This window comes from Lithobates pipiens, unplaced genomic scaffold (assembly GCF_037356315.1).
Source record: "Lithobates pipiens isolate NorthernLeopardFrog02 unplaced genomic scaffold, aLitPip1_a1.2 Scaffold_10, whole genome shotgun sequence".
Classification (NCBI taxonomy): Eukaryota; Metazoa; Chordata; class Amphibia; order Anura; family Ranidae; genus Lithobates; species Lithobates pipiens.
In genome coordinates this window covers 78330388-78353382 of record NW_027507686.1, presented here as the reverse complement: position 1 = coordinate 78353382, position 22995 = coordinate 78330388, and the positions used below count along the sequence as shown (strand labels likewise).

At 44.9% G+C, this 22995-nt stretch overlaps 1 long non-coding RNA gene across 1 annotated transcript; it reads left to right on the top strand.

Annotated features, from left to right (window-relative positions):
- The first annotated feature begins 16967 nt into the window (after positions 1-16967).
- LOC143933066 (uncharacterized) lies at positions 16968-20581 on the top strand. Its single transcript, XR_013262993.1, has 2 exons — positions 16968-17082; positions 19722-20581. It is a non-coding gene; the product is annotated as an uncharacterized LOC143933066 (long non-coding RNA).
- Positions 20582-22995: the final 2414 nt, after the last annotated feature.

The window sequence follows — 22995 nt, the reverse complement described above, 5'->3', positions numbered from 1 at the left end:
TCCAAAGTCCGAAGGACCGAGTCCGTCAGACTATCCGATCGTGTGTGGGCTGCAACGGACTTTTGACTCGCCAAAGTCTGACGGACTTTAGAAATGAAGCATGCTTCAAATTTTCCCGACGGAACTCCGCCGGACCCAGTTCCGATGTAGAAGTCCGCTCGTCTGTATGCTGTTCCGACAGTCCTAAAACGACGCATGCTCTGAAGCAAGTACGAGACGGAAGTGCTCGGTCTTGTAAAACTCCAGTTCGTATTGGAAGTAGCACATTCGTCATGCTGCAAATTCTGTGCTCGTTTAAATGTATAGCGCATCTTCTTTATAATGCTAGAAGAACGAAGTCTTTATTTATAATGCTAGAAGAACGAAGTTGCTTTGCTGCTCATATTCACTCACAGAGTTCTCACAAAACACATTTCTGTCTTATTTCTCCTCATCTCATGAATGATCTTGTTTTTATTTTAAAGCCCCATCTCAATATATATATATTTTTTTTTTTTGGAGTAATTTTTTTCCTCCATATTTTTGGTAGAATTCTTTACCATGTTTTTCTTGTGATCTCCATATTTAATTATTCTGTCAAGTAAAAAAAAAAAAAAAGTTGTTAACTTGACAGAATAATTAAATATGGAGATCACAAGAAAAAAAATGTTCAAGAATTCCAAAAAAAATATGGAGGAAAAAATTACTCCAAACAAAACAAAAAAATAAAAAATGGTGGTGACTAATTTTTTTCCTCCATATTTTTGGTAGAATTCTTTACCATTTTTTTTCTTGTGATCTCCATATTTAATTATTCCGTCAAGTTAACACCAAAAACTTTTTTTTTTTTTTTTTTTTTTTCATTACCACAATAACCTTTTTATTTTTATTCTGGTGACAAGTTACCACAATAACATTTTTATTTTGTTTGTAACCTCAAGGAGGTTAGTGTCCCTTGTTAATTTCACATTGTCTTTTAGAAATGTATTTGACCAAAAAACACATAGGCAATTATATTTTCAAACAAAAATATCCATTTATTCTGGTTCAACAAACAAAAAAAATGAAGGCAACACTGGAGAAACTTGTGACATTTGTGTAGCCTTTTGGCCCCAGGGCAAACGTGAAACTCCGTGGAAAAGAAAATTCAAATATTACGAAATCCAATATGGTCCCAGAATCCCAGACATCAAGAGCAGCATCAGATGGTATATATGTCCCCAGGCTGTGGTACAACAGGCTGCGTCTTTGGTCGGACCAGAGTGAAGCCAGGTCAGCACCTTCTTCTCTTCGCTCCACCCTTCACTGCACCCTTCCCTGCAGACTTCCCTGTAGCCTTCCTGGGAGGCTGTGTCTCCGGTGGTGTACTCGTGGCAGGAGGAGGAGGAGGAGGAGGAGGAGGAACAGGAGGAACTTGCTCCACAATATTGCTGTTGGCAGATAATTCGCCACTCAGCCCCTTCTGTAACGCCAAGAAAATTAGCCTTTCACACTGGAGACGTTGGCCCATCTCTAATTGGTGGAGACGGCTGGCGATGTAGCAGCCATAGGCCTCTTCAGCGTCAGGGGGGCTGTTTAAGACATTAGTAGCCTCTCGAATTAGGCGCAGGGATTCCTCCTGTGATACCGAATTTTTTTTTGCCCTTTTTGATGGAAGACGGAGGGGAGGCACCTGTGATGTTGTCAGGCTTCTACTAGGCCCGGCCACCTCCTGGCTGACAGAGGGCATGGCCTCCTCCTGGCTGACAGTGGGCCCAGCCTCCTCCTGCCTGCCACTTTCCCCACCTTCCTCCTGGCTGAGCTCATCCTGTGTATAAAAAAGGGACATTGTTTTAGTTTTTTGTTCATCAATCATAAACATTTTTCAGCTCCTGACTTCAAAATTCTGTTAATACATATAAAAGAGTATCATTATGACACCACTATTTCTTGTTTCTGCTGGTGACAAACATTTGTGGCCACTACTGTAAATTGATATGTCCAAATTTTTAGGTTTTTTTAACATCAATAATAGCGTTTAAATTAGAACATCTAGTTAACATCATTAATATTATGAATATCACTATTTTTTGTAACAAAATACCTGGCTCCAGCTGGGTGCATCCGCTTCTTCCAGGATGGAAGGCTCCGCTTGCTCATCAGCCTCTGCTGAGGTGGAGGGAATGCTGCAGGGAAGGGTGGAGGGAAGGGTGGAGGGAAGAGTTGAAAGCGACTCCCTGGCTTTACACTGGTCGCCAAGAAACCGTAGCTTGTTAAAGTACCACAGCCTGGGTACATACACAGCACCTGGTGCTGCTCCTGATGCTTTGGATTTCTCGATTTTCTTATTTTCCTTTCGGTACATATTTCGCAATAATTGAATTTTCTTTTCCACAAAGTCCGCGTCTGCCTCTGGGATCCAAGGCTGCACAAATGTCGCAAATTTCACCAGTGTTGCCCTCCTTACTGGTTTATTAAAATAATCAATGTGCTTGGAATGCCACAGATTTGTCATCTCTTTATATTTGTCTATAAATAGACTTAAAACTTCCGGATCTTTAAATTTCTGATTCATTTTTCTGAAAGACAATACACAAGCCAAAAACAATAATGTTAGCTCAGACTCTCCTAATCTTAGCCCAATATAGACCCCAGGATCTGCCACTTATTTGGGGAATTTGTTTAAACTTACCTTCGTTTTGCTTGCTCCCAACTTCCGTTCCTATTTTCGCAAACGAACATACGACATGTGATTTTTGTCGTTATATACAGTGCGTACGCGTAGAACTACGCCTGCGTTGCCCGCCCCTGACGTTCTTTTAGTCAAGTTCATGTTTTCCCGCCCTTTCTGCGCACTTAACGTACGTACGACATGTGCATTTTGGCGTAAGATCCAGTGCGTACGCGTAGAACTACGCCTGCTTTGCCCGCCCATGACGTTCTTTTAGTCAAGTTCATGTTTTCCCGCCCTTTCTGCGCACTTAACGTACGTACGACATGTGCATTTTGGCGTAAGATCCAGTGCGTACGCGTAGAACTACGCCTGCTTTGCCCGCCCATGACGTTCTTTTCCAAGAATATTTCCCGCCCCCTTTTCTCTACGGTGCGCAGTAGGAGAAACATGGCGGAAACACAACAGGTGCTTGATCTTAACGACTCCAGTAGTCACGAATCCCCGGGGCCACAAACGTCCCGATCCGGAAAGAGGAGATTTAAGGCCTCAAATATGGCATTTCAAGAGATGGTGGAGATGGTGGCAATCTTGCGAAGTAAGGATTATGATGGCAAGCATGGACCATACACCCATCTGAACTTGCGCAAGGCCAGAATCATGGCCAAAGTAGTTAAGACCCTGCATAATCGTTTTGGGGTACGACGGTCAAAAGACCAATTGAGGAAACGGTGGTCCGACCTTAAATTGAGGGAGCCGGATCAATACAGAAGGATCAAGAAAGTTCTGAAAAAAAGTAAGTACTTGTCGTGTGTTCCTATTTTATGATTATTGCATACAGATCCATATGCTTTACCTTTGTACAATGTAAAAAATTGCTGCTTTCATGTTGGATACAGTAAAAGAATCGTATCGTTTTAACAAACCCTCGTAAATTGTTCGTGGCAAACCTCGTTTATGATACAGGGTTTAAACAGCATTTTTTGGCTGTGTAATTTTTAGGACACAAAAAATGATTAGGACATTGTGGTTTAGATGTGTTTCAAAATACAATGACTAGAAAAGAACATTCAGTGTAATTGAAGGAGAGGACACTTGGCAGCTGGGTAAAAACACATCTGCACTCATGAGCAAAGGTGTGGGACACCAGAGAACATTTATTAGGGTAAACCACACGCCACACGGGGTTCCCTGGTATACTTTGGGGGGGGGGGGTTGGGCATGTGTGAACCTTGGCACAAAAAGCAAATTATTTGATTTTTTGGCAAAGTGAATTGATTTATCATGTCTTCACATTTTGCATCTCTTCATAAACCGACAATTGTACAACACTTCTAATCAAGGTTTCATCTTCCTAGTTCTGGCCTTAAATATCTGTGTGCTAAAGTATACCTTTTTGTTTGTTAATTTCTCATAGGGGAGAAAAGCCTCACAAAGCAGGATCCCAGGGACCGCCACCCTTGCCAGCATGAATGTGAGGTTAGCCCCATCCCCCCCGTGGATGTGCATGTGGAGGAAGGAGAGGTGGAAGAAGGAGAGGAGATGGGCACCCCACCAGGTGAGTGTCTGACACCACAGCTTCAGGTAATCGATGTATACCTGCATATTTCCAAACACATGTTTTTACATCTATTTTAGGTGATGTTCTGGTTGTGGAAAGCGACACATTTCCAAGCACCAGTGCCCCCCCCCGAGGATGTCGAGGAAGGAGAGGTTGAGGAAGGAGAGGTGGAGGAAGTAGGGGAGATGGGCACCCCACCAGGTGAGTGTCTGACACCCCAGCTTGTTGAAATCCATGTATGACTGCATAATTTTTGACCCAATTTTTCCCATCTATTGTAGGTGATGTTCTGGTTGTGGAAAGGGCCCCATTTTCCAGTGACAGCGCACAAAGGCTGATTGGCCAGATAATGTGCTGGAATGGGGAACTAGATGACATGCGAACTAGCCTGGATCTCATGAAGACTCAGATTGACAATATGCAGCTGGAAATGAAGAACATGATCGATATTTTGGGGAGAATATAATCCGTTTCTCCATAATATCGATCATGTTCTTCATTTCCCTTGTTTTAGTTCAAAGATTGTTACTTCCCAAATTTTTACGATTGTGGCTGATTGTTGTTACATTTTTCATATTTTTTAACGAAAAATAAAAACCACAAAAAAAAAAAATGTTTTTAAAAATTTGAAAAAAAAGGAAACTAAAAAATGTTTGGCAAAGAAAGTTAAATAAACCCCAAAAAAAAATTATATCACTAAATATTCAATGGCACATGTGAATGTGGCCAAATTAAAATTTTGAAGAATCAAGAATGTGTGGCGTATTCTTTCAATGCTCAATACCAGTTTGGGAAAAGTGATTTTGTGTATCCAGTGACAATGGGCCTTATTGAATTTAATGAAAATACACTTGGCACTACAAGTGCACTAGGATAACATAGGAGACAGCACAAACCAAAAGCAAGCAAGAAAACACATTTCAGATTTGAGGTTCTTTTATTATTTTACTCTTTTTAAAAATTAAATATTGTGTGGCATTGCAATGGCCCCCCTACCGTTAAAATAAGTCACATATCTTTGGCGAACTTCACGGGCACTTTGGGGGGCCAAGCCAGTACGGCCAGTATCCAGGCCTGTCAGTGATTCCGGACCAAGTCCAGCCTCCGGCATTATTGTGGATAAATAAGTTGTTGAGTTTTTATGTAAAAAATTGTGCAAAATGCAGCACGTAAGTACGACATGGTTCAGTTTGTATTCGGCTAGGTTTATAGCAGTCAGAAAAACACGGAACCGGCTGGCCATTATTCCAAATGCATTTTCCACAACTCTTCTCGCTCTGGCCAGCCGGTAGTTGAAAACCCTCCTCTCCGGGGTGAGGGTTCTTTGGGGGAATGGCCTCATGATGTGGTCGTCCAGAGCAAAAGCCTCATCAGCGATGAACACGAAGGGTAGTTCCTCCACATTCTCCGAATCAGGTGGCAATCCCAGGCCACCTGTCTGTAGACGGCGGTAGAACTCTGTCTGGGCGAAGACTCCTCCATCCGACATCCGGCCATTCTTCCCCACGTCCACATACAGAAATTCATACTGTGCCGACACCACCGCCATTAACACAATACTGTGAAACCCCTTGTAATTATAAAAGTATGACCCCGAATGGGGTGGTGGCACAATGTGGACGTGCTTCCCATCTATTGCACCACCGCAGTTCGGAAAGTCCCAACGGGTGGCAAAATGGGATGCCACAGTCTGCCATTCCTGTGGCGATGAAGGAAACTGGGGAGGCAAAGCAGAAAAAAACAAAATAAGTACTTTTGCACATTAAACATTGTACATTACAACACAAACTTTATTTCACGCTTCTGCCTAGTCACAGGACACCGATCGTCTGCTCCCTGTCATTGGGAGCAGTGATCAGGGTCATGTCACTGCTAGCCCATCCCCCAGACAGTTAATAAACACTCACCCAGAACACACTTTAAACCATTCCTTGGCCCCCTTGTGCTTAATAAAACACCTTCACTGCATGTGACATTTTTACAGTAATCAATACAATTTTTTACAGCATTGATCACTGTATTAATGACAATGGTCACAAAAATGTTTGGAAATTGGCCAATGTGTCCGCCATAATGTGGCAGTCACCAGAAAAAAAAACAAAAATAAAACGGTTAGCAACGCCATTACTATTTTCAAAAATGGCAAGATTTTACAAATGCCAGCAAAATAGACCATATTTATGAAACGATAGAACTTTTGCCCAAAACAATCAATAAACGCTTATTGTGATTCATTTTAACACATTTTTGTTTACTAAAAGAATACGTATCAGCATCAAATGATGTCCAAAAAAATCATGGTGATATATTTTTGTGCCTATCTTTCTTTAGAGCGAAAAGTGAGAAAAAAATGCATATTTTGAAAAATGCATTTTGGGTTTGTTGGTGGTTAATCACCAAAAATAAAAAAGCAGAGGTGATCAAAGACAACCAAATACAAAATCTCTTTGTGCTAATAAAATGAAGATAATTTACTAGGAGGAGCCATGTTACAAGGACGCACAATTGTCAATTCAAACAACGCACTGCCAAATCACCCAAAAAAGTGATGAAGGTCAGGAAGGGGGGAAAATCATTCCAGGGTTGAAGTGTGTTAAAAATACAATATATAATTCAACATTAATTTAAGGACACACAGACTCGTTGGAATTATATTAAGTGTGGGGGGGGGGGGGGATCCAGTTAAAGGACACACAGACCATTTGGGATACTATTAAGGGGGGGGGGATTCAGTTAAGGGGACACAGACCATTTGGAATAATCTTTAAAATGTTTGGTTTTAGGATAAAGCAATAGAATGGAGCTGACAAAAGACATTTTAAGTGACTAGACTAGGTGGATATGGGCCTACCATAGCATGTTGGTGAGGTTTAATGAAGGCAAATATGCATGAAAAACAAAAAAGGAGCATTAAAAGATTGCAGCATGCATGAGGACAAAGGGGACATTCACAGCATATTGCAATCATGGTAATTAGAGATTGAGGAAAGAAATACAAGGCATTAGCAAACATTAAAGACAATAAAATGTGATGTTAAATGCTAAATCTTACCTTAATATAGTCCTCCTGCAGGACCTGTATAATGGCAGAACAGGTCTCGGGGATAATGATCCCCAGAGCCTGGGGGGAGATGCCTGTCGAGAACTTGAGGTCCTGAAGGCTTCTCCCTGTCGCCAAGTAGCGCAACGTGGCGACGAGCCTCTGCTCCGGAGTGATGGCTTGCCGCATGCAGGTATCCTGCCTGCTGATATAAGGGGTCAGCAAAGCCAGCAGACGGTGAAAAACGGGGTCCGTCATCCGGAGATAATTCCTGAAATCATCAGGATTATTCTCCCGGATCTCACGAAGCAAAGGCATGTGCGAGAACTGGTCACGCTGGAGCAACCAATTCTTCGTCCATGAACTCCTCAACACCCCGTCCACGGACTGTTCTTGGGTTGCAGAATGAACTACAACACCAAGCGCAAGCAAAGCACGAACTCGACGACGAGTACGTACACGCAACATGGCTTCAAAACGGTCGGATTGTCAGAACGAACTTAACAGACGTCACTGAAGAACAGCAAGGCCTGTGAAGAGCGAGCTGAAAGTCAGCGAGCGCAGTTAGATCGCACTGCAAAATACAGACACGAACTGACTACACGCACTAAAAAACAGATACAAACCTCACAAGCACAAACTGAAAAGCAGTGAAAAACGTTCTGAAAAATACGAGTCTGAAAACCGCGAATCGTCTCTCACCAAACTTCTACTAACACGAGATAAACACGAAATTAGCAGAAGGAGCCCAAAGGGTGGCGCACTTGGTATTGAACTTCCGTTTTATAGTCTCGTCGGACCTGGTGTACGTCACCGCGTACCAGACTGGTGGACTTTAGTGGGATCGTGTGTAGGCAAGTCCGTTTCCACGGAACTCTGTCGGAACTCCGGCGGAACTCCGGCGGAACTCCGGCGGAAACTCCTTCGGATTTAAGTCCGCTCGTGTGTACGGGGCATTAGAATAACGCGCAGAGGCAGCGCCCTGCACAGGCGAAGCTCTGCGGTGTGATTCAGTCGGTGTGCTTCCTCTAAGCTGGCCCCCGGAGGGCATCATGCCTCGTTGGACATGTGCCTCCTTCTCCTCCTCCTCCTCACTCCTTCCAGGCACCCACGTGGAGTCAGTGCCCTCATCATCCCCTCCCTCTTCATCGCTGTAGCAAACCTGGCAGTATGCTGCAGCTTGTGGAACACGACTGCCAGATTGCTGGCCTTCTTGAGCATCCCCTCTCTCTGCGCTCACGCTACTGCCTTCCTCTAGCTGAGTGTCATCATCAGAGCCCACAAAACACTGGGCATCCTCCTGGAGCATGTACCCAACACTGTGCTCAAAGAGTTCAGGAGACTCCTCAGGAGGACGTGGTGGGTCTAGGGAAGGAGTCACTGATGATGACATTGAGAGGAGGGAAGACGATGCGTTGGCAGCTGCTTTGCTAGTACCCTGAGACTGGGTGAGAGAGGATGAGGAGGATGAAGAGGGCTTGGTCATCCACTCTACCAAGTCGTTGGCATGTTGCGGTTCAACATGTCCAGCTGCCGAAAAGAAGGACAAGCGTGTCCCATGGCCACGTGCTGATGACAATGCACCGCGTCCACGACCAGCACTGTTGTCTCTAGACACAGAGCCTGCTTGCCCTCTTTTATCGGCTCGCGCCTGTCTGCCTCTCCTTGCTGGCCTTCCAGACATGGTAATGGCCTGAAGGGAGTTGGGTAAAACAGCAGTGTAATGGAGTCACACAACACCCACTAAGCCCTGCAGATGGCTCTATTAGAGAACAGCAATAAACGGTAGATACAGGTGTATATTGTGCTGGAGTCACACAACACCCACTAACTCCTGCAGATGCCTTTATTATAGAACACCAGAGATAAAGGGGTATACTGTAATTGAGTCACACAACACCCACTAAGCCCTGCAGGTGGCTCTATTAGAGAACAGCAATAAAGGGTAGATACAGGTGTATATTGTGCTGGAGGCACAAAAAACCCACTAACTCCTGCAGATGCCTTTTTTATAGAACACCAGAGATAAAGGGGTATATACAGATGTATACTGTGCTGTGCTGGAGGCACACACAACTTCCAATAACTCCTGCAGATGGCAAGTGGGCTCAAATAGAGAAGAGCTATGTAGGTGGATATAGCGGTGTGTACTGGGTACAGAGCACGCAGACATCACGCACAAGCTCCTAACACTACTGACTGCAAGCTCTATTATAAAAGATAGATCACTAGCTATATAGGTGAGGTGAATATAGCGGTGTATACTGCGGTCAGGGCACACAGACAACAACCACTACACAACAGCAAGATCGAAAATCGGCCGAAAACGATCGGTGTGTACTGTGTTGAAGGTACACAGAACACCCACTAACTGCTTCAGACGCCAACACACTACACTAGGCCGCCGCGCTGGCGGCCTTATATAGTGTGGTGCGTGTACTACACAGCCTGAGCTATGATTGGCCACAGGCATCCTGCCTGTGGCCAATCATGGCTCTCCTCGCTGCTGGCGCTGTGATTGGCCAAGCATGCGGGGTCACAGTGTATGCTTGGCCAATCATGAGCCAGCAATGCACTGCAATGACGCAGTGCATTGTGGGCCGTGAGCGCCACACGAATTTGGCGCGAACGGCCCATAACGTAAGGAATTCGCCGAACGGGCGAACAGCCGATGTTCGAGTCGAACGTATGTTCGACTCGATCACGAAGCTCATCCCTAGTCAAGGGTTATACAGAAACAAAAAATGAAAAAATGGAGCCCAGTGTGGGGTGCCTTGTGAATAATTGTGATTAATTCCACTACAATATAGAGATATAACCCTCAAAAATGCTACACATTACAAGATTCCAATAGGCAGCATAAATTATCAATTTTAATAATACTTATACTTATTCCCCTTATAGCTCTCAATAAATAGTAGTGCAGTGCAGTCCCTATGTGAACATATCACTGCGAATGCCAACTAGTGTAAATTAAACCAATAAGTGCATGAATCATCAACCCACAGATAAGTGATTCTTATACAGGCATTAGCAAAAAAATATATATGAAAAAGAAGGGGATTTTTTTAACCCCCTTTTTTGACACGTGAAAAAAAAAATATATCTATGTATGCAACTTATATGTGAACCATATATAGGTGGTGAAAAATATACTAGGAGTTATATATACAACAACCTTCCCATCCACATAAAAAAAGGAAAAATGAAAAAATAAAAATGAAAAAATATAAAAATATTAAGATAGAACTAAATAAAATATCAAGGTAGTCCTCAATTATTCTTCTGGTAAATGTCCAACCGTGTGCAAAATTCCAGCTCAGGAGAAACAAAGAAGGTGACTTTCGTGATCATATATATTTTTGGTGACTTCCGTGCTCGTTCCCCCTTTTGGGTCCCCACTCCCCAGATCCACATACCCCCTAGGGCAGTGATGGCGAACCTTGGCACCCCAGATGTTTTGGAACTACATTTCCCATGATGCTCATGCACTCTGCAGTGTAGCTGAACATCTGGGGTGCCAAGGTTCACCATCACTGCCCTAGAGGGTTGCAAGCATGTAGGTTCTGCTCCGCTGTGCACTGTTGAGGGTTCCACCGTCCAGCTATATCCTCCACGCTCTGCCACAGGGTTTGGTTCGTCGTGCAGGAAAACGATCTATGCCAGGTGCGATAGTTCCTCAAAAGGGAGAAAAAACAGCTCTCATGGTATAGTATGTCGGATACCCAGGAAACAAGCTTTTTTAGGGCAAAACTTTTACCACATTTTTTCTTTGAGTCTTTTTGGGATTTATTAAGTGGTACTCAAAAGGTCACAAAAAAGTAAGAAATAGTAAGTAATAAAAAATAAAGGGGTTCTAAAGACCACTTATTTTAAAAAGATTATTTTATTACAAAAAATATTGCATATAGAAAAATGTATCACAAATCAATCAAAAATAAAACATAAAAATAAAACCAATTTGAAAAGCAATACCACACACTTCAGCTAATGGGGGACAGGGCACATATGCCTACAGGACAAATCTGGTAATAAGTCCCTGTTAGGCAAATGTTAAAAGAGAGAGGCCAGTGTTAACACCTCACTGGTGCCCCAGTATAGATGTGCATAGGTGGGGACTAGCCCCCCTGCTCTCTAGATATATTGTACCCCCTAAGGCTTGCTTATACATAGCACAGGTGCAGGTAAAAATAAAAATGAAAAATAAAAATAAAATAAAAAGTATATAAAATAATGTCCAGCGCGCCTTAGCGCTGATTTGGGCAAAATATCCGGCTTTGTGGAAGACACAAACCCTGCGAGCGAGCGGCGTGCGTTCCAGCTGCGCTTCAATGGGTCAGACAAGCCGGGAAGTGACGTAGTGTGCGCGGTGACGCTGTACGCGTTTCGTCAGAGACGTCTTCAGCAGCGATCAGTCTGATGTCCTGTCACCTGCCTTCCAGTCCAAAGTGCCAGCCTTCCAGTCTGATGTCCTGTCGCCTGCCTTCCAGTCCAAAGTGCCAGCCTTCCAGTCTGATGTCCTGTCGCCTGCCTTCCAGTCCAAAGTGCCAGCCTTCCAGTCTGATGTCCTGTCGCCTGCCTTTCAGTCCAAAGTGCCAGCCTTCCAGTCTGATGTCCTGTCGCCTGCCTTCCAGTCCAACGTGGCAGCCTTCCAGTCTGATGTCCTGTTGCCTGCCTTCCAGTGCAACGTGCCAGCCTTCCAGTCTGCTGTCCTGCTGCCTGCCTTCCAGTCTGCTGTTCCAGCTCCCCAGTCTGATGTGCCATCTCCCCAGTCTGATGTGCCAGCTCCCCAGTCTGCTGTGCCAGCTCCCCAGCCTGATGTGCCGGCTCCCCAGCCTGATGTGCCGGCTCCCCAGCCTGATGTTCCGGCTCCCCAGCCTGATGTTCCGGCTCGCCAGCCTGATGTTCCAGATTCCCAGATTGATGTCTCTGCTTGCCAGTCTAATGTTCCGGCTTGCCAGCCTGATGTGCCAGGTTCCCAGTCTGATGTGCCAGCCTTTCAGTTCGATGTCTCTGCTTCCCAGTCTGATGTGCCAGCCTTCCAGTTTGATGTCTCTGCCTCCCAGTCTGATGTGCCGGATTTCCAGTCTGATGTGCCAGCTTCCCAGCCTGATGTTTTGATATTGGTGTTCCAGTCTGAAGTGCCCATGTCTCAGCCTGAAGTTTCGGTGCCCGCTACCCAGTCTGCGGAGTCGGTGCCCGCTACCCAGTCTGCGGAGTCGGTGCCCGCTACCCAGTCTGCGGAGTCGGTGCCCGCTACCTGGCCTGTCAAGCTTGTGCCCGTTATTCGGCTTGCCGGACCAGTGCCTGGTGTCCAGCTCGCTGAGCCAGGGCCCATTACTCAGCTTGCTGAGCCAGTGCCTGTGATCCAGCTTGCCCTTACAGTACTTGCTGTTCGGCCTAAGGACCCAGAGATTGCTGCCCAGCTCGACGACCCGGAGATTGCTGCCCAGCTCGACGACCCGGTGATTGCTGCCCAGCTCGACGACCCGGTGATTGCTGCCCAGCTCGACGACCCGGTGATTGCTGCCCAACTCGACGACCCGGAGATTGCTGCCCAGCTCGACGACCCAGAGCTCGCTGCCTGCCCCGATGTGCCCGCTGTCTACCCCGATGTGCCCGCTGTCCGGTTTGAAATATCCGCTGCCCAGCTTGATGTGCCCTCATCCGTTGTGCGGTTTGAGGCCATTAACCTTGGACAATTACACCTAGTTGGAGCATGCAGAGGCCGCTCCTTTGAGGGGGGGTTCTGTCATGAAAAGGTCCACCCGTTGGTGGTGCTGTTGGTCTCTTGGATTGCAGTACCAGTGTCCACCAGGGGGTGTTTTCTAACATCCAGGGCCTGTAATAAGAGGACCTACCTCCTGGTGGCACTGTTGGATCCTTGGGCTGTAGTACCGATGCACACCAGCGGGTGCACTCCGGCAGTGTGGAGCAGACAGCACCTTCTGCGCTCAGCTGTTACGTGAGGGTAATCATTGGTAGTCTTATAAATACACGGCAAGCCCTAACATGCTTGCCTTGGTATTGCTCTCTCCATGTGCCCTGACCTTGTTACCTGAACCTTGAGCCTGTATCTACCTGACCCCCATCCTGGACCTGTCCCTCTTGTCTCCTGTTACCTAAGATCCCTGCTCTGCAGCCCATCCATCCATCCTCTCCCTCTTCTACTGATTCCCCGGTGTATGACCTTGGCCTGGCTTTTGTTGACGACTCTGGTAGTTCCCATTTATTGTATATATTACTTGTTGTTTGTGGTTGGTAGTGCACTGTGTGTTTTCACTTTCTTTTTATTTATGATAAACACTTTTGTTATTTTACTTACATGTGTTTTGGGTTTCCTCTGTGCAGTCCACACAGTCTGGTCTAATAATTCCCTGATAGGATCAGAAAAACACCAGCAATTGGGGTAGCTTTAATACACCGACTGTAAATTACTGCAGCTGTCTGCCTGCGGTATAGGATCAGAAGAACACCAGCAATTGGGGTAGCTTTAGGTGCACACTGTGCAGATGGCACAATACACCGACTGTAATTGCTACAGCTACCTGCGGATAGGATCAGCAGAACACCAGGAATTGGGGTAGCTTTAACCACTTCAGCCCCGGACCAATAAACACCCTAAGGACCAGAGGTCTTTTTACAATTTCACACTGCACTGCTTTAACTGGTAATTGCGCGGTCATGCAATGTTGTACCCAAACGAAATTTGCGTCCTTTTCTTCCCACAAATAGAGCTTTCTTTTGATGGTATTTGATTGCCTCTGCGATTTTTAGTTTTTGCGATATAAATGGAAAAAGACCGAAAATTTTGAGAAAAAATTATATTTTCTAATTTTTGTTATAAGAAAAATCGAATAAACTCAATTTTAGTCAAAGATTTAGGGCAAAATTTATTCAGCCACATGTCTTTAGTAAAAAAATGTAAATAAGCGTATATTTATTGGTTTGCGCAAAAGTTATAGCGTCTACAAACTAGAGTACATTTTCTGGAATTTACACAGCTTTTAATTTACGACTGCCTATCTCATTTCTTGAGGTGCTAAAATAGCAGGGAAGTACAACCCCCCCCCCCCAAATGACCCCATTTTGGAAAGTAGACACCCCAAGGAAGTTGTGGAGAGGCATGTTGAGCCCATTGAATAATGACACAAAAAAAAAATTTAAAAAAAAAAGTTTACAAAAAGTTGTCACTAAATCATATATTGCTTACACATGCCATAGTTATATGTGGAATTGCACCCCAAAATATATTCTGCTGCTTCTCCTGAGTACGAGGATACCAGATATGTGGGACTTCTTGGGAGTCTAGCTGCGTACGGCACACCGAAAACCAATCACTGCCTTCAGGATTTCTAAGGGTGCAAATTTTTGATTTCACTCCTCACTACCTATCACAGTTTCGAAGGCCATAAAATGCCAAAATAACACAAACCCCCCCCCAAATGACCCCATTTTGGAAAATAGACACCCCAAGCTATTTACTGAGAGGCATGTTGAGTCCATGAAATATTTTATATAGTTGCAGGAATTTGACAATTTTTTTTTTTTTTGCACAAAGTTGTCACTAAATGATATATTGCTCACACATGCTATGGGCATAAGTCAAATTACACCCCAAAATAAATTCTGCTGCTTCTCCCAAGTACGGGGATACCACATGTGGGGGACTTGTTGGGAGCCTAGCCACGTACGGGACCCCGAAAACCAAGCACTGCCTTCCGGATTTAAATATAAAATGCTACCAAAAAAACTGTTAGCGATCGCAGGGATCAGGCCTGACTCTGCGATCACTGCAGTTATGTGTTTAGTGTTTTGTAAGTGACAGGGATCGATCGATACTGCACTTGGGTGTGCTGGGCAGAGGGGCAAAACACAGGTGCTAGCAGGTATCTGGGCTGATCCCGCTAACAATGCGTTTTTTTTGGAACCCTAAACTGCTGGGGACGCTAGTATAGATCTGATCAGATCAGATATTGATCTGTTCAGATTCTATACCACTACGGGAGGTTTATGTTTTGCGCGTGGGTGTTAGCGGTACTGGCACTAGCCTAGCGCTGCCTGGGGCGATGCAGACCCTGACCCTAAAACCTAATTGATATCACCCGCCGGGTGATCAGGGGGTTAAACCTTTATTGGGTAATAAATGGTGGGTGCCCTGATGCTATAAAAAGCAAACTAACCAGAGTCACCCATAACACTTATACGGTGATCACTGGTGAAAGGGTTAACTAGGGGCAATCAGGGGGTTCAAATTTTTATTAGGTAGTATATGGGGGTCCCTGGCGCTATATAAAAACCTAAAGGGGGAACCTAAATAACTAACTGGCTAACCAGCGTCACCAGTGACACTTATACTGTGATCGCTGGTGAAAGGGTTAACTAGGGGCAATCAGGGGGTTAAAACCATTATTGGGTAGTATATGGGGGTACCTAACGCTATAAAAACCTGGCGGTGAACCTAAAAAAATAACTAGCTACCTAGCGGCACTAGTGACACTAATGCAGCGATCAGAAAAACGATCGCTTAGTGACACTGGCAAAGGGGGGTGAAAGGGTTAACTAGGGGCAATCAGGGGGTTAAAACCATTATTGGGTAGTATATCGGGGTACCTAGCGCTATAAAATCCTGGCGGTGAACCTAAAAAATAACTAGCTACCTAGCGACATCAGTGACACTAATGCAGCGATCAGAAAAATGATCGCTTAGTGACACTGGCAAAAGGGGGTGAAAGGGTTAACTCTAGGGGCAATCAGGGGGTTAGACCTTTATTGGGGGGTGATAGGGGGCTACCCGTAGTCCGGTCAAAAAGACCGCCCCGAGGAGAATGACATCACTTCCTCCTTCCTGTGTATACAATACACAGTGGGAGGAAGCTTCTCATTGGCCAGGAGCGATCGAGAGGGGGTGGCCAGAAACCAACAGCCATCCCCTCATCACGGATCGCTCCTGCAGCGAACAGGACCGCCGTATCCAGCGGGAGGGGGTCCGATCGGACCCCCCACCCGCTGGAAGGCAGGCACGTACATGTACGTGCTTGTGCCTGCCTGTGCCATTGCGATGACGTACAATGGCAATACGGCGGTCCTTAAGTGGTTAAGTACACACTGAGCAGATGACACAATACACCGACTGTAACTACTGTAGCTGCCTGACTGCGGTATAGGATGAGCACAACTCCAGCAATTGGGGTAGCTTTAGGTGCACACTGTGCCGATGGCACAATACAACGACTGTAATTGCTACAGCTACCTGCGGATAGGATCAGCAGAACACCAGCAATTGGGATAGCTTTAGGTGCACACTGTGCAGATGGCACAATACACCGACTGTTATTGCTACAGCTACCTGCGGATAGGATCAGCAGAACACCAGCAATTGGGATAGCTTTAGGTGCACACTGTGCAGATGGCACAATACAGCGACTGTAATTGCTACAGCTGCCTGCGGATAGGATCAGCAGAACACCAGCAATTGGGGTAGCTTTAGGTGCACACTGGGCAGAGTACACAGTACACCAACTGTAATTTCTGCAGCTGCCTGCGTTATAGGATCAGAAAAACATCAGCAATTGTGGTAGCTTTAATACACCGTAATTACTGCAGCTTTCTGTCTGTGGTATAGGATCAGAAGAACACCAGCAATTGGGGTAGCTTTAAGTGCACACTGTGCAGAGTAGGGATGGCCGAACGGTTCGACGGCGGTTGTTTCGCAGCGAATTTCGGCTGTTCGTAAACTGAAACTGAAGCCCCTGGAGGTTTTATTAAGACGCCTAGAGGACCTGTCACAGTCTATCATTAAAGATTTTACATACATGAAAAAGCGGGAAGAAGAAATGAGTGACACAAATGGTGAGTGAAGTTTGAGATTCTCCCAAGACTGGGACAGTAGTTGATGATTGGAGATGTTCAGCAGTAACATTTATTTAAGGATTAAGCTGGGAATCTCTAGCCTCTGTCTGCAGTGAAGTGGTTCTGTCACGTGACATTGCTAAAACAAAAGCTAATCACGTAGATTGCCATTATTGTTGGTTATTGGCCCCATAGAAGTCTGGGGCCAATTTCTACAGTTCGCTAAAATGATTTCAGTCTCTGTGCATTGACTGAAGGCAGGACAACACTGACCATCTTTTATGTTAATCAGCTTTAGGACCAGCAGAGGTTTGCTTTACCCTGTCCTTGGGGCTGGCATTTGGGGGAGGTCAGGCTAAGGCCTAAGCCCTCACGTTCCTATGTTGGCTGTACCTGCTTAGCTTGCGACTTTGGAGTGCAACTTTGACTTAACGCTTTCTGGATCAAAGTCTTCTCAAAAGTCACATCAAAGTAGTGCCAGCACCTTTTCATAGTCGCTGCAACTTTAAGTTGCATAGATTGGAATGGGTGCCATTGAAATCAACCACATCAACTCTTAACAGCAAATTTGTTTCTTGGATAAGTTCAATGTTGACTTGAACCTTCATTCTTCGTATTTACTGAAATACACATACTTTACAATTTGCACATTTACTTTAATAAGTAACTTTGTTAAATGGGTTTAGTGTTTTTCTTGTATAGCACTTTCCATATCTTGCGTATTTGTTCTGCACAATGTCTTTATTCAATAGCTGTGTCTACGGTCTTCATGCATGACTTCAACTGAAAGCTCTGGTTTACCACGCCCTGTAGTTTGTGTTGTATGAGGTTTTAATCTTCACCCGTTGTGTTTTTGTTCCTTGGAGTAATTGGCTTTATTTAAATTATTTTATACGACCTCTTCTTTTTTTTAGAATAAAACCTAAAATCTTTCACTCCATTGCAACATTTTTCACTTTTTTATGAATAGTGCAGACCAGAATCTGTCATGTTGCCAACATTTCCTCTCACTTTTCTAATGCTGTGGCATGGGGATAAGAAGTGGAGTAAAATATCTCAAATCGGGACAGAGCTAGTAACGAAAATCCTTTTTACTAGTAGAGTGAGAGAAGTTTAAAGCCTTTGCCAGGTTATTGTTTCAGTGTGTCATCTTTTGCTGGTGACATCCACCCCCTCCCCCCTTACTATTTGTCTTGGTGTCACCAGGATAGTAAATGACAAATAATCTTCCTAATGTGGACACAGAATTATTAAAGCGGAGCTCCACCCAAAAAAGGGAAGCTCTGCTTGTCTCTGCCACATTTGATACCTTTTTTGGGGGGGATACCTGGTTTTGACTTATGGTCACTTCACTGCGGCCAAGTGAAGTGTAAGTTCGGTCCCCCCTCCTTCACCCTGCAGCTGGCCCATTGATAAAGCGCAGCGCGATTCATGCATGCGAGTATGAAACTGGCTGTGAAGCCACAAGGTGGCAGTGGCTGCACCCAAGAGCTGATTCGACAATCAGCTCGGGTAAGGACAGTGCTGGATGCCTGGATAGGTAAGTTCCCTAATAGTAAAAGTCGGCAGCTACAGTATTTATTTTTACCTACTGACTTAAAAAAATTTTGGTGGGGGTGGCGGAACTCCTTTTTTAACCTGACATATGTTCTAATTTTTCCCACTCTGTCCAAAAATTAAAACAATGTTTTTGGTTGTAGTTGGACTTTCAGGTCTTTAAATTCTGAATGGAAGATTGAATATCTGGATAACAAATCCTTACAATCCTTTATCACCATTGCTTAGTTTATTTCTGGCTAGTACTGTATATATTCTGCTACATTACATAATTTCCTTAGAAAGTGTATTTTATTTTTTTAGTTTTTCCCCCATTCAACCAGTTGGTTGAATGGAAAAAAAGAAAACAATTTGTTGTAACACAAACAATGTTGGACTTTCGTCTCTTCCAGAGCAGAACACGCTGATCAGCACTTGCAGCCGTTGACTGCCAGCGCTGGTTGGATGCTGGTTTTCCAGCATTGGCGTTAGACAATCGTGGCCTCTGTAGAACAGGCAGCTGTACAGATGGGCCGAAAGTGGGTTGATTCCTTCCAAACTGACTGGTTTTGACTGATTTTGGACCGTGTGTACCTAGCTTAGGAGTCTGCAGAACCATCATTCTCTTAATTACATTTTGTAGACATGACTTGTCAGGAAGTCCTCATTTACACCGGAGCATTTGGTAGCTCTAAGCTCTCAGAATCCTTAATCCTATCTGTCAGTGGTGAGCTTTCAGACACCTGTAGCTTGAAGCCTGAAGCTCGAAAAGCTAAATGAGCTACTTTTGAGGCAGATGTGGCCCCATAGAGTTCAATGAGACCGCCTGTAAACTTGAGCTTTTTTTGGGGGCATTTTTTCAGACCTATTTCAGGTGTGTGTGTGTGTGTGTGTGTGTGTGTGTGTGTGTGTGTGTGTGTGTGTGTGTGTGTTTTTCTTTATTTTTTTTTTTTTTTTTTTTTAGCCAGCTCAAAGCAAAAATGTAAGATTTGGATGATGGGAAGAAATAAATCGCTGACATAAGAGATTTACATGATAATATTACATATACTGAAATTTTTTTACCTGCATATATTGACTTGCTGCTTTCTTCCTCTTCACAGAATCCACCAGCCAGCGTGTCCTTTACTTCACTACGTTTTCTATGTTTTGCCTTGTCTCTCTTGCCACTTGGCAAGTGTTCTACCTCAGGAAATTCTTCAAATCCAAGAAACTCATAGAGTAATGTTTGGACTTGGATGAAAGAACGTATGAAGTGCTGAGTAACTAAGAAAGACCAAGTGAATTTGCAGTTTACAATTGGTTTCCGCATTGTGGCACATTTGTGTAAATTGATAATCGTTAGGGATATATATGGGAGTAGGTGCACAAGTAGCTGTAAAAAAAAAAAAAAAAAAAAAAAAATTTCAACAAGTCAATTTCGAATTCTTGTATTTGGTACAAATTTAAAAAACCTAAAAGCAGCATTCTGGTTGCTGTGATTTACAGCTACTTGCACTGTCGTTTCACAAATGTCCTTCATGGTACACTATAAAATTTATTGAGCTGGGTGTAATGAGAGATTTTTGATACTGGATTATGATGTTTAATAGAGATTACATATACCATTTTGAGATTTTGTAACAGACCTGCAAATCCAAAGAGGAGGTGTGAACTATTTTAGTGGAAGAAACCATAGAAAGTCTGAAGCTAAAATATTTTTTATTATCTCTGCACTTGATTAAACTCTCCTGTGGAATATATTTTTGATACTACAAAGTATTCTGCCCTGGTAGGCTTATTTTTAATAAACCAAAACCAAGAACTGCAGTGATATACAAAGACTGGTAACCTATCACAGCCAGGCAGGTTTTTAAAGACAAATTGCTGAAAGGTGTATTTTAAATTGATCGCTGTTCGTTATTATACTTTGCATGTTGCTCTTTGCCTAATTAAATCCAATAATCTGTAACATTTCCTTCAATGGTTGTCCATGCCTTTTGTCTTTTACCCTTAACAGAATACTATTGTACATGGTTGCACAGAAGCTTGTATCTAGAAGACAAAGAGTAATTTACTGTCATTGCAGTTATGTACAAATTTGCTGTGAACCACATTAGCCAGATTTTTTTTTTTTTTCTTCTTTCCCATACACAATATTGGACCCACAAAACAGTCCATTCCCTACCACTTAAAGCGGGAGTCCACCGGGACTCCGCGTTTTTTTTTGTTTTTTTTTAAAAAGCCAGCAGCTACAAATACTGCAGCTGCTGACTTTTAAATAGTGACACTTACCTGTCCAGTGCGCCCGCGATGTCGGCACCCGAAGCCGATCGCTCGCTCGCTCGTGCCGCCGCCATCTTGGGTATGGGAATCAGGAAATGGAGCCTTTCGGCTTCATTTCCCGGTTCCCTACTGCGCATGCGCGAGCCGCGCGGCGCAATCCGGACGGTACCCGCTGCCTCTGGGAGCTGTGTGTTTCCCAGCAGGCAGCGGGGCACTTGCTGAAGGGGGCGGGCGCTTGCGGAAAGGGGCGTAACGTACGCCCCTTTCCGCAGAGAGCTAGCCCGGAAGTGGGTGCAGTTACCTGGATTATCCAGGTAACTGCACCCCCCTCCCCCCTGAAAGGTGCCGATTGTGGCGCCGGAGGGGGGGGGGGATTCCGATGAGCGGAGGTCCATTTTAGGGTGGACCTCCGCTTTAATCTATTTTACAGAGTAGATCCAAAATGGACAGATATTTTTTAGCTAAATGCCAAGGTCTTGTGATAAGTGTGATGGCCTCGTGCAGTGACTGATGAAGTCATACATAATGTGTCTGAAATCTTCATTCTGACCATGCAATATCTGATGTTTAAAGGATAAGTTCACTTTTAATGAAAAGCTGTCTATGCAGGTAAGGAACGCCTGTAGATAAAAACAAACTCTTGACCAAAATTAAACAATGTTTTTGCTATAGGTGTATCCCAACTTCCAGAGATGGCATCATCCCACCCTGCCATGTTGCTCCCCTTGTATGCCTAGTCTCTCCCTTATCATAGTAGCTCTGAGCTCAGTGATGCTGTGACAGAGGAGACGGTGGACTGCACATGTGTGGGGGTTTGAGAGCTTGCTGCTGTGATGGCGGAGGTGAGCAATAATGGCTGGAAGTGTCTTGGCAATGTCCTAGCAACAAGGCAGGATGGGATAATGTCATCGGATTTCTTTATCCAGGCTTCAAGAGGTCTTAAATGACTTGCGCCAGTAGCAAGAACCAGTGGCGGCCCGCCCATAGGGGGCGCCCGGGCGCCGCCCCCCTCTCCCTAGGTGTAAAAAAAAAAAAAGTAAAAAAAAAAAAAAAAAAAAAAATAAAAAGTTAAAAAAAAAGTAAAAAAAAAAAAACGGGCCCTTTAAGACATTAAAAAAAAAAAAAAAAAAAAATGTCATTTAACAATTTAACATAGTGTACTGTGGCGCCGGTCACAGTGCACTATGAGAAGCGCCACGTCCATGCAATCACAAGATTGCTTTCCTGGCGCTTCATTTGCGGGTTAAAAACCCGCCTTGCGGCGCACAGCAGAACGCCGACTAGCTTCCGCCCGTAAAATCACTGTGATTCTACGGGCGGGAGCATTGTCACTCTTAGACAGGCAGTCACTTCCGGCTTTCGGCTGCTTCACGAAACCCGGAAGTGACGTAGGCAGCTCCGTTCCTTAGCCCGAGCGGAGCTGCCAGACAGTGAGAGGTGAGTCACCGCATAAAGGCTTTCTAGCCTCTACTTTGTGGAGAATGTTCGTGCATTTAGCTGAATGAATGCAAAAAGCTTTCACAGCCAGAAAGGTTTCCCCAGGCCAGGCGACTTTTGCCGTGGCCAATCAGAGAATGAGCTCTGAAGGGGGAACTCCACGCCAAATTTCTGAAAAAAAATTTGACGTGGGTTCCCCCTCCGAGAGCATACCAGGCCCTTAGGTCTGGTATGGATTCCAAGGGGAACCCCCTACGCCGAAAAAACGGCGTGGGGTTCCCCCCCAGATCCACACCAGACCCTTATCCGAGCACGCTACCCGGCCGGCCAGGAAAGGGGGTGGGGACGAGCGGGCGGCCCCCCCCCTCCTGAGCCGTACCAGGCCGCGTGCCCTCAACATGGGGGTGCCTTGGGGGAGGGGGGGCGTGCGGCCCCCCCACCCCAAAGCACCTTGTCCCCATGTTGATGAGGACAAGGGCCTCTTCCCGACAACCCTGGCCGTTGGTTGTCGGGGTCTGCGGGCGGGGGGCTTATCGGAATCCGGGAGCCCCCTTTAATAAGGGGGCCCCCGGATACCGGCCCCCCACCCTATGTGAATGAGTATGGGGTACAATGTACCCCTACCCATTCACCTGTGAAAAAAAGTACAAAAAAAAAACACAACACAGGGTTAAA